This window comes from Cervus canadensis, chromosome 18 (assembly GCF_019320065.1).
Source record: "Cervus canadensis isolate Bull #8, Minnesota chromosome 18, ASM1932006v1, whole genome shotgun sequence".
In the NCBI taxonomy this organism is placed as follows: domain Eukaryota; kingdom Metazoa; phylum Chordata; class Mammalia; order Artiodactyla; family Cervidae; genus Cervus; species Cervus canadensis.
Genome location: NC_057403.1, coordinates 41,677,013 through 41,695,214, shown reverse-complemented (window position 1 = coordinate 41,695,214; position 18,202 = coordinate 41,677,013). Strand labels below are relative to the sequence as shown.

Here is an 18,202-nt window from a genome sequence, read left to right as displayed (position 1 = left end):
TAGGAAGACACTCCTGGAGCACCAAGTGACTCGGGTCTCCTTGTGATCAAACTCCACACACTCCCTTCTGCAACCCTAGGGACCCTCCGTCCTGTGCCTGGGAAGCAGGCATCAGTAGGGCTCAAATCCAGGGGCCCCTCACCAGTGGGGCAGGAGCACCTGGGGTCCATCAGGAGGAAAGGCGAGGTCCAAGGTCCAAAGCAGTGGTGAAGCAGACCCACTGGTCCGGTGCGAGGCCTTGGAGCCCAGAGCCTAGCCCGCGTTCCGAGGGGAGTGGCCCGCGCGCAGAGGCCCCGCCCCCTGCGCCCGCCCCGCCCGCAGCGCCGGGCCGAGCGTCGCTCCACTTGGGTCGGGCTGGAGCCGAGGGGCCTGGCGCCCAGCGGTAAGTGGTGTCCCAGCCTCCCCGGCCGCCCGTCCCCATGTTCGCCACGTGAGCAGCCACCTGTTCCCGAGCGTCTGGGAACACGGCTCCTGTGTCCTCGCGGCTTCCCCGCCACAGACCCCGCGCCGCCGGCCTCTGGGTCGCGCTTGCCTGGAGCCAGTGAACCACCCCCGCCTCCCGCTGGCTCCTGTCCCACCTGGCTGAGGCCGGGGAGGAGGTGACCCTCGCCACCGTTTCCCCTTCCCCGGGGTCCCCAGGCATGGCCTGCCTCGGTCCCCACCATGGTCCTTTCGCAGCGGTTTTCCTGTAACAGCCCCGCGACCCACATTTCCTTAGGCCTCTGGTCCTCACTTCCGTTTTCCTTTCTTGAAGAGACAATGGCGCGTTTCACCAGGGGCCCCTTTGCCTCAGTTTTCCAGCGGCTTCCCTCAACTTTAATGGGGCTTCTGCTCTCCAGGATGGAGGTTCCCTATAGGATGGCCCCCCAGGGAGATAGACAGACCTGTCATTCAGTAAGAAAGACCAGTGGGTATTACCCTGTCAGACTCCAGTACACACCCTGGAGTCTGTACCAAGACTTGTTCATTGCTTTTGCTCTTTGAATTCTCACAGCAACCCTGAGGGAAATACTAGTTCGGATGGCCTTTTCAAAGGCAAAACTGCACACAGTACTAGGAGGCTTCTCAGGCAGGCTCATGGTGCTGGGAGGTGGTGCTCTGCTTATGTTTTTTTTTTTCCACTTCCTCACGGAAAGTGAGAAAGATTCCCTTTAGCCCAGAACTATGTCTTCAGCACTTCTCACTGTATAAGGCTCAATCCTGGGAGTCACATGTGAGAAAAGAAATGTATATATGATGTTCTGGTTACCGACTGATTCTCTTTTTCACTAGTGGTCAAGGGATTTTTTTTCCATATATGTAAGAAAATGTATATTAATTTCATATAATGAATGTAAGAATCATTGAAAAGAAAATGGTAAGGAAACCCTGGAGCAGGTGACAGCAGAAAGGGCAGGATCCTTCTGTATCTGTTAGGAGGACCCAGACTGTCTTGTTCATGGCCCTCTATCTCTAGGGTCAATGCCTCTTTTCCTGAATGGAGGGAAGCCCTCTCAGGGGAACTGGTCACATGCTCACAGAGTTGATGTGGACGACACAGAACCCAGAGCTAAGCCTCCTGCCCCTACTTGATTGTCTGGGAGGAGACAAATGGCTCTTATGCTAATAATAATAGTAAATAAATAGCTGACATTATGCTCACTAAACATATTATGACAGTCTGCGCATATATTACATTCTTTCATCTTGAGAGCCAGACACTATTATTTTGCACTTTAGAGCAGAGAAGACTGAGGCACAGAGAGGTTATGTGTTGGACTGACACACTTGCAGGCTGCCTGCAGCCTCCTACCCTCACCCCCCACAAGATAACCCCCACTATGTCATCCCAGGACAAGTGAGGACACTGAACACCTGGGGGGAAGGACTGAGGTGGCTGTCAGGACCCTCTGCATACTCGGTGATGTCTCTGGCCCTCATCCTCCCACCTCTTCAGCCAGGAGTACAACTGGATGTCTCTGAGCACCCTTACAACTCTGAATAAGGAGAGGCAGGGTCAGCATCCAGGGGCATCGTCATCAACACAGCATGGCCACGTGATGAGACAGTGTAGTGTAGATTCAGCCCTCTGACTATGGGCTGTGTGACCTTAGTGAAGTTGTTTTACCTGTCTGTAACTAGCAGTCCCTCCAGACCATGCAAGTTCACTGAGTTTGCTCAAATGGTGGTATAGTGACTTATTCTGTGGGGCTTATTGGAGGACATGCACAGGCCCTGTGGGCACCAGATAAGCAAGGTTCCTATCTGTCTGTGGCCTCACGCTGAGCATGGTTGCAAACCAATAAGCCTTTCTCCAGGTGCTTATTGGGAGCTCCATTAATGTCAGTGTGGATATGGAGATCATAATGGACACTGTTCAGGAAGCCCATGCTAGGAAATCAAGCCACTATCTCATTTATTCCCCCACATAGCAATATCGTCTTTTTAATTATTTGTTTATTTATATTTGGCCATGCTGGGCCGTCGTTGCTATGTGTGGCAACGTGTGGCTTTCTCTAGTTACAATGCACAGGCTTCTCGTTGCAGTGGTTTCTCTTGTGGGGGAGAACAGGCTCAACAGTTGTGGCACACAGGCTTAGATGCTCTGTGGCATGTGGGATCTTCCCAGATCAAGGATCCCACCCATGTCTCCTGTATTGGCAGGAGGATTCTTTACCACTGAACTGCCAAGTGAAGTCTTATTATCTTCTTTATAGGAAAGAGGAAATGGAATTCCAGAGTGTATCCGTAACTTGCCTCTGCCAGGAAGTGACAAGGTGTCTGTGAACAAGGATGCCTGACACCCAAACCCATGCACTCTGCACAGGCTGGCTCTTCACACAGGGCACGTGAAGGCAATCTGAGAGCTGACTTCAGAGCCACAGTTCAGTTCAGTCACTCAGTCATGTCCACCTCTGTGCAGCCCCAAGGACTGCAGCTTTCCAGGCTGCCAGGTCCATCACCAACTCCTGGAGTTTACTCAAATTCACGTCCATTGAGTCGCTGATGCCATCCAACCATCTCATCGTTGGTCATCCCCTCCTCCCACCTTCAGTCTTTCCCTGCATCAGGGTCTTTTCAAATGAGTCAGTTCTTCACATTAGGTAGCCATAGTATTGGAGTTTCAGCTTCAGCATCAGTCCTTCCAATGAATATTCAGGACTGATTTCCTTTAGAATGGACTGATCAGAACTCCTTGCAGTCCAAGGGACTCTCAAGAGTCCTCTCCAACACCACAGTTCAAAAGCAACAATTCTTCAGTGCTCAGCTTTCTTTAGAGTCCAACTCTCACATCCATACATGACTACTGGAAAAACCATACCTTTGACTAGATGGACCTTTGTTGGCAAAGTAATGTCTCTGCTTTTTAATATGCTGTCCAGGTTGGTCATAACTTTTCTTTCAAGTAGCAAGCATGTTTTAATTTCATATCTGCAGTGATTTTGGAGCCCAAAAAAGTAAAGTCTGTCACTGTTTCCATTGTTTCCCTATCTATTTGACATGAAGTGATGGGACCAGATGCCATGATCTGAGTTTTCTGTGTGTTGAATTGAAGCCAAATTTTTCATTCTCCTCTTTCACTTTCCTCAAGAGGCTCTTTAATTCTTCGCTTTCTTCCATAAGGGTAGTGTCATCTGCATATCTGAGGTTATTGATATTTCTTCTGGCAAACTTGATTCCAGCTTGTGCTTCATCCAGCCCAGCATTTCTCATGATGTACTCTGTATATAAGTTAAATAAGCACGGTGACAATATACAGCCTTGACGTACTCCTTTCCTGATTTGGTATCAGTCTGTTCTTCCATGTCCAGTTCTAACTGCTGCTTCTTGACCTGCATAGAGATTTCTCAGGAGGCAGGTCAGGTGATCTGGTATTCCCATCTCTTTCAGAATTTTCCACAGTTTCTTGTGACCCACAAAGTCAAAGGCTTTGGAATAGTCAATGAAGCAGAGGTAGATGTTTTTCTGGAAGTTGCTTGCTTTTTCGATGATCCAACGGATGTTAGCATTTGATCTCTGATTCCTCTGCCTTTTCTAAAGCCAGCTTGAACATCTGGAAGTTCACGGTTCACATGTTGCTGAAGCCTGGCTTGGAGAATTTTGAGCATTACTTTACTAGCATGTGAGATGAGTGCAATTGTGCGGGAGTTTGAGCATTCTTTGGGATTGCCTTGTTTTAGGGATTGGAATGAAAACGGACCTTTTCCAGTCCTGTGGCCATTGCTGAGTTCTCCAAGTTTGCTGTCATATTGAATGCAGCGCTTTCACAGCATCATCTTTTAGGATTTAAAATTTCAACTGAAATTCCATCACCTTCACTAGCTTTGTTCATAGTGATGCTTCCTAAGGCCCACTTGACTTCCCATTCCAAGAGTGTGGCTGTAGGTGGGTGATCACACCATCATGGTTACCTGGGTCATGAAGATCTTTTTCGTATAGTTCTTCTGTGTATTCTTGCCAGCTCTTCTCGTTATCTTCTGCCTCTCTTAGGTCCATACCATTTCTGTCCTTTATTGTGCCTGTCTTTGCATGATATGTTCTCTTGGTATCTCTAATTTTCTTGAAGAGATCTCTAGTCTTTTCCATTCTATTGTTTTCCTCTCTTTCTTTGCACTGATCATGAGGAAGGCTTTCTTGTCTCTCCTTGCTATTCTTTGGAACTCTGCATTCAGATGGTTATATCTTTCCTTTTCTCCTTTGCCTTTCGCTTCTCTTCTTTTCTCAGCTATTTGTAAGGCCTCCTCAGACAACCATTTTGCCTTTTTGCATTTCTTTTTCTTCTGAGCCACATAACTCCCCGTTCTCTTGAACATCAAATAGCGATTCCCTCCAGCGACTGCCAGGCGGGGGAACACCTTGAATCTATTGCCATTCACTTAGCACACAGGAGCCTGACAGGCTATGGTCCATAGGGTTGCAAAGAGTCTGACAGGACTGAAGCCACTTAGCACACACGCACCACGCCCTTCAAACTGCAGAGAAGCCATCACCCTGCAGAGGAAGGTATGAAGTTCTCTGTCTGGAACCAAGTCTCAGGTACGCTTGCTAGAAAAGAGACTGGAAATTCCCTCCAAATCTAAATCAGTTTGTGACTTTCAAGTAGCAAAGGGCTGAATTTTCAAGGAAGGGTGGACTTCAGCCTGACTTAGGGAGGAACTTTCAAAGATTCAGAGCCAAGTCAGCACAGGGAGCTCTCAGGAAAATCGGGTGACTTGTCACTGGAACTGGCCAAGCCAAGACTGATGTTCCCTCTGGGGATGCCAAGCACAGCATCTGAGGCATGTTTGGTCTCACAGTGGGGCATTTGTAAAGTGTTTCCCGCCAGGCTTCTCTGTCCACAGATTTCTCAGGCAAGAATACTGGAGTGGGTTGCCATTTCCTCCTCCAGGGAAATCTTCCCAACCCAGGGATCAAATCCGTATCTCCTGTGTCTCTTGTATTGCAGGAGGATTCCTTACCCACTGAGCCTTCAGGAAGACTAGATTATTAAAATATCTCATTAATGAAAGATAATCCACACACCATAAATTCATGTTTTTAAAAGTTTATTTATTTTTGGCCACACCATGTGACATGTGAGATCTTAATTCCCCCACCAGCAATTGAACCCCTACCCGCTGCATGGCAAGCGTGGAACCTTAACTATTGGACCACCAGGGAAGTTCAAAATTCACCTTTTAAGGCTTACAGTTCAGTGGTTTTTCAGTATACTCACAGAGTTCCGCGACCATCACCGCTATGTAATCCCAGAACATTCATCATCTCAAAGAGAAGCCTCTACCCAGAAGCACTCACACCTCATTCCTCCCTACAGCCCGGGCCTGCAGCAACCTCTGAGCTACTTTCTATGGTTTGCTTAATCTGGACATTTCATATAAATAGAATCATACAATCGCTGTCCTTTCACATCTGGCTTCTTTCATTAGCGTGATATTCAATATTTTCAAGGTTCATCCATGTAAGCTTGAACCGGTATTTCATTTCTATAATATGGCATGGTACAGATAGATATTTGTCCATTCATCTGTTCCTGGACATTTTTTTAATTAATTTCCTTACTTTCATGTTTTATTTATTTATTTTAGTTTTATTGATTTCTCCTTTTTTCTGCTTTGGGCCATCATGAATCACTGTTACTTGTGTACAAGTGTTTGTAGGTATGTATTTTCAACTATTGTTGGTATATACCTAAGAGTGGAATTGCTGGGTAATATGATGACTCTGTGTTCAATATTTTAGAAAACATTTTTGAACAATCCACATGGCATACAGGATCTTAGTTCTCTGACCAACGATCAAACCCATTCCACCTGCAGTGGAAGTGTGGAGTCTTCACCATTGGACAGCAGGGAAGTCCCTGTGTGTGATTTTTGAGTGACTGCCAAACAGGATCCTAATGCGGTCATAACTATATTATAGTTGTTTTTCCCACTGGCAATAGATCATGACTGTCTTTCCTTGTTAAGCAACAGAGGTGTGCATCACTAGATTCACTGAAAGCATTGTGTTGCCTTAGCCGGCTGTACCAGACTGAACTTAGAGAATGTCCCATGTATTGGACATATAATGATTCTACTAGACGGGCTTTGAGCACCTTCCTCTGTCCCTAGAGGGTGAGGGCACTGGCACAGGTGTACTCAGGGCACTCTGCATCCCTCTACTTTGGCGCTGCCACATTGCATTGCAACCCACCTATCACCTCTCCCTGCCTCTGTCTTGTCTATTACATGGTGACTCCTCCAGGAGATGGGCCATGTCTTAGATTTATCTTTGTCTCCATAACACTTGGCTTGCATGGGAAGTCGCTTCAGTCGTGTCCGACTCTTTGTGACCTTATGGACTGTAGCCTCTGCCCAGGCTCCTCTGTCCATAGCGTTCTCATGCCAGAATATGGGAGTCGGTGGCTGTGCCCTCCTCCAGGGGATTTCCCAACCCAGTGATCAAATCTGCATCTCCCTCACTAGCAGGCGGGTTCTGTGCCAGTTCTGTGCCACTAGCGCCATCTGGAAAGACGAATAACACTTAACATAGAGCCAGACATTTGGCAAATATTTGGAGAATGAATGCATAAATGAAATAATGACTAAATAGAAGGAAGGGTGGAGGGAGGGATGGATGAATGAATAATCAGAGCCAAAGACGAGGGAGAGGTGGAGTCCCTTTATGTAATCCCATTCTCTCCAAAGATCCTTACATAGAGAGGTAATGAGTTCCCTGATGCTGAGGTGTGCAGCAGGAGGCTGACTCACTTGGCAGGAACACTGTAAACTTAATCTAGGCATCAGAAGGGCATCAAGATGCTTCCAAAATAAGAACTTGGAACTCTGAAACAAGCCCCACATCTCATTCTCTAACTGGGCAGCTATGGGGCTAAGGGTCACTCTGCAAGTTTTCCAGTTGTTCTGAGGGCCCCAGACCAAAGGCTGCCCTTGTCTGAAGGCCTGTGTCTGCTTGCGCCTGCCCTGGGAATCTCACAGAACACTGAGCATAGAGTCAAGGAAGGGAGAAGCCCTTAGGAAACAAATTGTTTGAAGAGTCTGTGACTACCTGTAATTGGAGAGTTAGGTCCGGGTTCTTGATTTCAAAGAGGGTGAGGTCTCGGCGGGCGTGGCTCACAGGCCCCAAGCACCCACAAGGAAGGGAGGCCAGTTTTTCTGTTCTGGAGCAGCTGGGGCAGGAGCTTGCGGAAGGAGCTGAGGGCCCAGAGTGAAGCAGCGCTCTGGGCAGGGCAGAGACTTGTGGCCACAGGAGCAGCTGCCGTTCCACAATGTGGCTCTGCGCTCTGGTTCTGACCTCGATCTCTACTTGCACAGCTTGGGGTGAGTCCCCCTGAATGCAAATAGCCGGGGCTCCTTTGGAAATCCTCATGGGGAGCATGGGAGAGGAGATGCGCATGGGGCAAAGCAGTGACAGGCCAGGCGCTGCAGCAGTGCGGGCTCTGTGAACGTGGCTGGTGTAGCCCAGCAGGAGGAGACGCAGCAGGAGACACAGGGGGCCATACAGACCCCAGACTCGGCTGCGAGCCACCACTCCAGAGGAGGACAACAAGCTCACCTCCACATCCCTCCGAGGACTTGGGCGAGCTCCTCCATGTCTTTCCCTCTTGATTATTAACACGGCTATGGAGCAGGTCCTTACCAGAATCTTGGAAGGGGTTTTTGGTTTTTTTGGCTAAGTCCTCTCTGACTCTTTCGTAACCCCATGGACCGTAGCCTGCCAGGCTCGTCTGTCTGTGGGATTTCCGAGGGAAGAATATTGGAGTGGGTTGCAGTTTCCTTCTTCAGGGCATCGTCTGCACCCAGGGATCAAACCCACGTTTCCTGCACGGCAGGCGGAATCTTTACCACTGAGCCACCCGGGCAGCCTTACCAGAGTATTAATACCAGCTCTGGAAACAGCGGTGTGGGTGGCCGTCGCGGCTCACCACTTAGTAGCTGTGTGTTCTTAGACACGTTAGGTCCCTTTTCTGGACCTTGGCTTTGTATTTCGAAAATGGGGGTGACAGCTGTATCCACCTCAGTGGGCTCTTGTGAGGTGGAAATGGGCTGTTGCTTCTAAAGTGTGCCTGAAACAGAGAAAGTGAAAAAAGAGATAAAGGAGTTGTTTTCCAAGACAGCGTATTAACAGAAAGTCTGGGGTCTTCTGAGGCCCACAGATCAGGAGTGTGTGTCTAAGTCCCTTCAGTCGTGTCAGACTCTGTACAACCCTTCAGACTCTAGCCCTCCCAGCTCCTCTGTTCATGGGATTCTCCAGGCAAGAATTTGGAGTGGGTTGCCATTTCCTCCTCCGGGGGATCTTCCCAACCCAGGGATCAAACCCACGTCTCTTACATCTACCTATATTGGCAAGCAGGTCCAGGAGCCAACTGCCATTGAAAAGATGATTAAGACACATTTCCCTGAAGAAGAGGGCATGGCCTTTCCATGGTGGGGCAGGTGATGAAGACGGCGAGGGGGTCTCTAGGCAGAGGGAATACAAAGAAATTGGGATGAAGGGCCTTTATCTTGGTTGCTGATGCCAAAGGAAGAGGAGAGACAGGATAAACAGGTTTGGGAGTCCCGAGGTAACCAATGTCAGCAGGTTAGGGGCGCCCACAGTGTTCAGGTATTTTGCAGTGGGGTGATTGGGGCAGGGTGATGGTGATGGAGCAGAGGGCCTGAGAAAGAAGGAGACTGGGGTACCGGCTACGGCAGGAGGAAGGGGAAGCTCATTCCTGTCTCCAGGGATTGGCTAGCTCTGGGAGGGGCCATGCCCGCACAATCAGCAAGGCTCCAGATGTCAAAGCCTCAGAATACAGAACAGAGAGGACATGGTGAACCCAACAATGTAGCAAGCGCCCTCAGAATGCATCTGTACCATTTTAGAGATGGAAAAACTGAGGCTCAGGAGGGAAATGTACGTGCCCAAGGTCAGCTGGAAAATCAGTCTCTGAATTCTCTCTCTGTCTCCTGAGTCCAGAGCCAGTGCTCTGGCCATCAGTGCTCTGACGGCGCAGGCTGCCCTGGGTCTATCTTCCTCCCGGTGCTGTGACACGGTGACAGGCCTGGAACTGAGGGGAAGCACTGAATAAGAACACACTAGAAGCTGATTATCCCCTTACTGCTGGTTTACCTGGCAGGTCCATACCTTACTACCTTTAGAAAGTCCATACTGTCTTCCTCCATTTCCTCGGTTACCTCATCTGTAAAATGGACATATTGATGTCTCCCTAGCCAGGCTTTTCTGATTAGAGTGCCCACGTGGCACATGGTGAGTGCTCAATCCACAAACATGCAACAAAAGTGTCAACATCTGCCGTCAGCATCACTGCCTTTGCCTCTCAACCCATTACCCACATTTTCCCCCTTGCCAGTCGGGCATCTGTCCACTTCATGTCTCTTGAAGGCTGTCATTGCATGTGCCCATAAGAACAGATCTGGGTTATTCTTTTCTGTTCTGGCCACACACTTTTGAGAGAGAGGTTTGCCTTTCATCTGAATCTAAAGGGGAACAATTGGGAGGGTGAGAGCCTAGAAATCATTTCCTGTTAGGATGCTTAAACAAACTGCAGCTGTTGAGAATGGACAAGAGAGGACTTGAGGGACAAGCGTGAACAGGGGTCACACTAAGGCCCCGTGCCTCATGAAGGCGCAGAATCTCCCTGAGCAGCGAGGAACGGGTCTGACATGGCAACTGTAGGAGACGCATTTGAGCTCAGTGAGAAAAAACCGCCTGCTCCACGAGACTGGGCCAGACAAAATGTGACCCCCAGTCTCGCTCCCTCTGGTGACCGTGCTCAGAGTCATCGGATGGAGCTTCTTCAAGCTGATTGTGTCTCTCTCTTACGCCAGGATGGTTCACGGTTGCTCATTTACCCCCTAACTAAAGCCCGAATGGTTGGCCTGGCATCTGGGACTCTCCCAGCCATGAACCTTCCAGGATTATGCTCCACCCCCATGACTCTTCCTGACCCAAAGGGGCCCATCGCGCTTCCTCAGGCAGGCATTATGCTTTGCTGTCTCAGAGCCTCCCCTCTGCACAATCTCGTCTCTCTTTATGCCTTTATACCCTCTCTTTCACTTCCCGGTGTCACTCTTTCCAGCACTGCTAGTCCCAGATGCCAGGTCACTGCTTCCATGAAGCCAGCAGTCAGTGGGCCTCGCTCCCTCTTCTGTCTCCTATGGGGCCTTACTCAGTACCTCTCCCAGGACAGGGGCCACTTCTCCCCACAGGAGGGTCAGGTATGTGTGTGCTCATTCTGCACGTAAGGTCAGATGTCTGAGGAGAGCAGCCGCCTCTTGCTCCTCCTCTTATCCAGCGTGCAGCTCACCACTGGGATCCAGTGGGTGGTTGTTTCCAGAGGATCCTAAGTATGGAACCTGAGTGCCATCTTCATTCCCAGCAGCTCTTCTTCATGCATTTATGTCCTATGTTGTTACATAGGATGTTCTTACACCCCCAATTGCAATTTGTTCCTTCAGATAGCCCTGTGAGTTAGCAAGGAAAGTTAGCTTCTCCCTCTCTTATATGAGAAGAAACTGAGGCTTAAAGAGTTGAGAGGACATTAAAGATCACTTGGCAAAGGTAACAAAATCCACGCAGGCTCCAGTTCACCATCACCACTGACGAGTCCTCACTTCCTCCCAATGTCCAGCAGGGCTGGCGCCCTCACCGCCTATTGTGGACACTGCTCAGGGCAGAGTCCTGGGGACACATGTCAGCTTGAAAGGATTTGCACAGCCTGTGGCCGTCTTCCTGGGAGTCCCTTTTGCCAAGCCTCCTCTTGGATCCTTGAGGTTTGCTCCACCGCAGCCTGCAGAGCCGTGGACCTTGGTGAAGAATACCACCTCTTACCCTCCCATGTAAGTCGGGGGTGTGGCTTTGGCATCTTTCAGTGGGGCTGTTAGTCTCAAAGGGATGCAGGAAGGAGCCAAGACAGTCCTGTGAGTGGCTCATACTTCATCCTGGAATCCTCAAGATATTGTAGATCCCTATCAACCTTCCAGAACTCTTATAGTTTTCTAGAGCCCTTTATTCAACTAATATTTCTTGAGCAACTTTCCCAAGTATCTTCTAGTTTCCTGGAATCCATTAGTGACCAGAACAAAGATCCCACGTTCATGGAGCTTGCATCATAGCTGGGGTAGACAGAGAGGAAGAAGTATGCAAATTAACACATAGATGATGTAATGTCTCAGAATATGATAAGTGCTGTGGGAAAAAGTAGAAAGTGGAGCAGGTGAGGGGTTTCAAAAGTAATGATTCTGTTAACCTAAAACGAGAAAGCCACCAGATATTTTCCAGCAGAACCAGGGTTGATCTGGGAGCCGCAAAGAACTGCCATCGTGGATATGCAACTATGGCAAACCACATGCAAATCAGGCCAAACAAAGGAAATTCTTTGATAGAGGCCACGGGGAAGTTAGGAGGCACTGTTACAAACAAAAAGTCCACTGAAGGAAACTGGGGGTTTGTTATGTAGTGGCTTTTCATTGGCTGAGGAATGACAGTCTCTCATTGGCTGAGCTGTTGCCAAGGGAAGAGTTCATCTTTCTCATAGTAAAGTCCTGTCACTTCCAGCCAGAGGTGCAAAGTCTGTCTCTACCTAATGGAATCTGTATTGAGGTGAAGTGGTATGTTCCTGAGAATTCCCCCTCCTGACCTCTGCATTTTATTTTAGTGAGGTTTCCCTTTATTAATTTTCACAGTTCTGTTTATTTTCCTTCTTGAACTTTACCATAGCGGGGAGTAAGGTGGGCCAGGAGATGTGTGGGTGGTAGTGCTTTGGGGTGTTGATTGCCCGAGTTCTCAACTCCCAACGTGTCTTGCTACCTTGGCACAAGCAGAACCATGGTTGATGTTTTGTAGTTAGCTGGCCAAGTTGGGCAAAGAAGATGCTCAGCTGCTTCCCAAGGCACCTCGGATGTCTGCAACCTTTAAGTCACATATTATTTATCTCAGTAAGAGACTTCTAATTATTTCCAGGGTCCTGCATCTGCTACATTCTTTTCCTTCTTCTCTTCTCAGCCGTCCTCACTCCCATCCGTCTTCGCTTTCTTTTAAAAAAACATTCATTCTTTTCCATTCCTGATTACAAGTAATAAGTAGTACACACTTATTACCTAAAAGTGAGGGAACTTGCCTGGTAGTCCAGTGACTAAGACTCCATGCTCCCAATGTAGGGGGCATGGCCTCAATCCACATCAGGGAACTCGATCCCAAGTGCCACAACTACGAGTTCCTGTGCTGCAACTGAAAAATCCCACATGCCATGACAAAGATCTGGTGCAGCCAAATATTAATAAATAAAATTAAGTAATTAATTTTTTAAAGTGTGGAAGTACAGGTGAGTGAAGTTAAAATGAAAATCACACAGTTCCACCACCAAGCCAGAACTACTATTCATATTTTGCATTCTCTTTTCCCAGTCTTTTATCTGTTGCGTACTTTCTCCCTTAAAATGGAATCACAGAGTTTTCTCTACCCATTTCTAATGTGTGTGTGTGTGTTTGCCACGTCAAAAATCAATTCTTAAAAAAATAAATCAATTCCTGCACACCATATGGGTGCCCAACAGTTTAACTAATTCTGACACTGTTTTGCCAAGGATAGCATCAGATTCCATCTGTGATGGAATTTTAAGGCTCAGTCCTAAAAAACCTCCCTCTGCTTCAGATGCCAATTCCAAGTTGTAACCTGTGTGTCTCACCAACTGGTTATAAATCAGAGGTTCCCGTAACCCCCTTGCTGGGTTCTATTAATTTACCAGAGCAGCCCACAGAACTCAAGAAACTAGTTTCCTCACTAGATTGCCAGTTCATTATGAAGGATATTGAAGGATACAAACCGCTAGCCAAATGAAGAGATCCATACAGTGAGGTCCCCGACAGACGACCCAGCACGGTGGCCACCTCCCTGGTTGTCCAGTGGTTAAGAATCTGCCCTTCCACTGCAACAGATTCAACTTCCTGGTCAGGGAAGTAAGATCCACATGCCACGCAGTACAGAAAAAAAGCGTTCTGTTCTGCTGGACAATCTCTGAACCTGTCCTTCTGCGTGTTCAGAGTCTTCATCATACAGGCAGGATGATTGAAATGATTGGTGATTCATTCAGGCTAAGGCAGGGCTAGGATGCAGTTCTAATGCTGCCCCACAAACATTTGACCCTGATCTATTGTAGGCCCTAAATATATGCCATTTGATTGACTTCTCCTGGTTTCTGGAAGTCTCCTGTGAACTAGACCATGTTTCCCTGTGGGCAGAATATAGGCACTCTACACCGGGCGTCACACAGCACTGGTGTGGACCCAGGGAAGCAGGAATGGTCCTTTCTCATGCCCATCAGCACACTAGGCAGCCTCCTCCCTTGCCCCAGGGCATTCCAGAGGACCCAGATGGGAAGAGGGTCAGGTCTGACCGTACATGGTCCTGGGAGACCTTGGTGAGCCTGAGGATCCCCATCGCATGCCCCAGGTATGGTAAGAACAACACTATTTACTGGCCTGAAGCTGGCAGTCCAAGGCCTTCGATGACCACAGGAGACATCTCCATGGTCAGCTCTGATTGAACCTCAAGAATTCTTCTCTCTCCTTGCCCCTCGCAGGTGCTCCCAGGACCCAGTGGGGGCGCAGTTGCTCTCGGATCTCTTTACCAACAGAAAGGAGAACATTAGCCTCACGTTTTCCGAAGACTGCCTTTACCTAAATATTTACACCCCTGCTGACTTGACGAAGAGAAGCAGGCTGCCGGTAAGCGGTGGGAACCCCTGGTCAAGGCTGGTGTAGACTGGAAGGGATGAAGGCGGTGTTAAGTGGGGGCATCTTGGGCCAAGGTTCTTCTGGGGCCCCAGGGCTTTCTTTTCCACCACAGCCAAACCTGACATCAGGGAGCGCAGGTTGCCCACACCTGTTTCCCCTCGGCCAGAGTTGGGCCCCTGGGGGAGATGGCTGCACATCTGTAATTCACAATTGAATTTTTCTAGGGTCTCTCATGCTAGTAGATGGACAAGAAGGATGACTTTTAATTGCTAGATTAGGAATCTGATACCCAGACAGGGTAAAACGTCATTTCCATAAAGTTAGAGCTGGAAGGAATCTTGGAGATAAGCCAACAAGCCAACCCTTCCTTTATAGACAGAGAAACTGAGGCCCAGTGAGGGGAAGGTGAGGTCACAGAGGAGGGTTGGCAGGACTGGAGCACGGGGCCCCTGGAACAGCCGGGAGCTCTCTGACACAGGCTAGCAGAGGAGCCTGTGTGTGGCCTTCCCTCAGCACACAGAGACCCTCTCTGACAGCTTTCTGTGTCACAGGTTGGGGGGCAGAGCCTGGAGCAACAAACTTCTCCTGTCCTTTCCTTTGCCAACTATCAAGATCTTCTTGTGGCTAAATTCACTTCCTGATTGTCTTTGGCCCACGCTGATGACCCAGTGGGTCAGCATTTCCAAAAACATGGAGCCCAGAGAGATGACCGGCTTTTTGACTCAGGCTGGAGGTTGGGGCAGGTCTGCTGGAAAAGGAGCGGTCAATGAGGGTAGAGACAGGGCTGGGCGCACCCAGCCATCACCCAGGAACACCCCTGGCATGGTGCCCAGATGTGGAGAAAGGTGTCTGTGAACGTGTGACTAGAAGCTCAAAGAGGTGGGCACAGTTGTTCTTTCATTCATTTTCCCTATTACATACTCAGTGTACACATACACATAGCTAGAAGTGGGGGTGAGGAGATAGAGGGAAGGGAAAACCATGACCACATGGCCCCTGGCTTGGAGGATCTGCACAGAGCTAGACTGGCCTCTTCAGCAAATCACTGCTGACCAGCCCTTGGCTCAGCCTGGACTCAGAGATGACTGCAAACTCAGTCCCTCCACCCGGAGGCAGTCAAGGATCGGAGGTGTCGGAGGAGCAGGGGCCCCGGGAACCTGGGGCTGGAGAACCTCTAGTGTGGACACAGGCTCTGGACCAGTAGGGTCTAGGTGTAAGTCTTTGTTCTGCCTTTTACCAGCTGTTGCCTCAAATCGGGGATCATCACACATGAGTTTTCAGTAACGAATATCAAGATTTATGGCAGTGTCTGGGTCAGAACATGAGGCAAGTCCTCCTGATGCATTAGTTGGAGTTGTAGGGAAGGCATTCCTTCTGCCCCAACAGCAAACCTGCTGTGGCATGGCCATCGGCTTCTGTGTGCTGGGTGGCTCAACATGCGGACTCCGGAAGCGGACTGCTTGGGTTCCAGTCCTGTGTCTACCACCCATTAGCTTCGTGACCTTAGGGCAGGGAAAAGCCTCAGCTTTCCTGTCTGTGTAATGGAACAATAAGAGTCCCTTTCAAATGGATGATTTATTTTTATTGCTTAGAACAATTCTTGGCACATAGCTTGTAAATGATTTCTTTTTTTTTATTAACCAAATTTTTGTAATATAATTTTAGTCATTCTCACTTTCTTGCTTTGTAAACTCCTTAAATTCAGGGCAGTGTTTTACGAATTTTCATGTTCTCTGTCAGGCTCAGTTCTTCCCAAAGTCCCTGGCACCTAGTAGGTTTTCAGATCATAGTCACCTCATAATTGAACACTTCTTAGAGGAGTTGGTTTTATACTGGACTTGGAGGATGGGTGAGATTTGGGGAGCTAAGGAGCCAACAGGATGTCATATTAAGAACAAATACCATCCAGGGCATATGCTTCTTGACACAATCATTCATTCACTTGAGAAGCTGAATTCACCAACGAAAAGGTAACTAAGATGAAGCAGATCCAAGCTTCTAACCAAGGGCTTCATGCAGAGTGGACTGAGCTGGGTGAGGGGTCCAGGAGTGAGGGTGGTGGGAGTGTTGGGGAGGAGGCGATGCCCGAGTCTTGGCTGTTCCCATGATGATGTTCTCAGCATGAAGAGTGCTGTGAGCAGGTGGCCCTGGGGCAGGGGAGACAAGCAGGTGCAGCCAGGGTGCCCTGAGTGGGGTGGTGACCTGGGCCACTGCTGGGAGAATGGATAGGTGATGAAACCTGCCTCTGAGGTCTTCCCCAGCTCTGCTTCCTGTAACCCTGAGGTTGCATCCTCCCCATCCAGGTGATGGTGTGGATCCATGGAGGAGGTCTGATGGTGGGCGGGGCATCAACCTATGATGGGCTGGCCCTCTCTGCCCATGAAAACGTGGTGGTGGTGACCATTCAGTACCGCCTGGGCATCTGGGGATTCTTCAGGTAAGACCCTGGACTCTCCTCGTGGCACATTGCCCCCAGTGTGCGGGTGCTAGGACCCCACTCTGGTCAGGCAAGCCCTCAAGGGGATCCTTGCTAGGTTCCCTACTGAGACATCTGGGTCCCCTCATAATTGGGCTCCACCTACCTTCTCATTCCCAGCCACCCTGGTCCACTTATTCCTGAGTTCTTACACGTAAAACACCTAATCTACCTGACAAACTCCTATGATTCCTACAAACCCCAACCAAGTTGATATCTTATCTGAACTCAGTTCAGATCAGTGGCTCAGTCATGTCCAACTCTTTGCTACCTCATGAACCGCAGCACACCAGGCCTCCCTGTCCTTCACCAACTCCCAGAGGCTATCCAAACCCCTGTCCACTGAGTCAGTGATGCCATCCAACCACCTCATCCTCTGTCATGCCCTTCTCCTCCTGCCCTCAATCTTTCCCAGCATCAGGGTCTTTTCAAATGAGTCTGCTCTTCCCATCAGGTAGCCCAAGTATTGGAGTTTCAGCTTCAACATCAGTCCTTCCAATGAACACCCAGGACTAATCTCCTTTAGGATGGACTGGTTGGATCTCCTTGCAGTCCAAGGGACTCTCAAGAGTCTTCTCCAACACCACAGTTCAAAAGCATCAATTCTTCAGTGCTTAGCTTTCTTTAGAGTCCAACTCTCACATCCATACATGAACACTGGAAAAACCATAGCCTTGATTAGATGGACCTCTGTTGACAAAGTAATGTCTCTGCTGTTTAATGTGCCGTCTAGGTTGGTCGTAACTTTCCTTCCAAGGAGCAAGCGTCTTTCATGGCTTTCATGGCTTTCATGGCTGCAGCCACCATCTGCAGTGATTTTTGGATCCCCCGAAGTTAATGTCAGCCACAGTTTCCACTGTTTCCCCATCTATTTGCCATGAAGTGATGGGGCCAGATGCCATGATCTTAGTTTTCTGAATGTTGAGCTTTATGCCAGCTTTTTCACTCTCCTCTTTCACTTTCATCAAGAGGCTCTTTAGTTCTTCTTCACTTTCTGCCATAAAGAAGGTGTCATCTGCATGTGAGAGGTTATTGATATTTCTCCCAGCAATCTTGATTCAGGCATTTGCTTCCTCCAGCCCAGCATTTCTCATGATGTACTCTGCATACAAGTTAAATAAGCAGGGTGACAATACACAGCCTGTCAATACAAAGCCTTGATGTACTCCTTTTCCTGTTTGGAACAAGTCTGTTGTTCCCTGTCCAGTTCTAACTGTTGCTTCCTGACCTGCATACAGGTTTCTCAAGAGGCAGGTCAGGTGGTCTGGTATTCCTATCTCCTTCAGAAGTTTCCACAATTTATGTGATCCACACAGTCAAAGGCTTTGGCATAGTCAATAAAGTAGAAATAGATGTTTTCCTGGAACTCTCTTGCTTTTTCGATAATCCGACGGATGTTGGCAAGTTGATCTCTGGTTCTTCTGCCTTTTCTAAAACCAGATTGAACATCTGGAAGTTTACGGTTCACGTATTGCTGAAGCCTGGCTTGGAGAATTTTGAGCATTACTTT

The 18,202-nt window shown here is 48.7% G+C and overlaps 1 pseudogene; it reads left to right on the top strand.

Moving 5' to 3' along the window:
- The first annotated feature begins 7,598 nt into the window (after window positions 1-7,598).
- The window catches only part of LOC122420091, a 31,722-nt pseudogene continuing 21,118 nt past the window's right edge, over window positions 7,599-18,202 (top strand).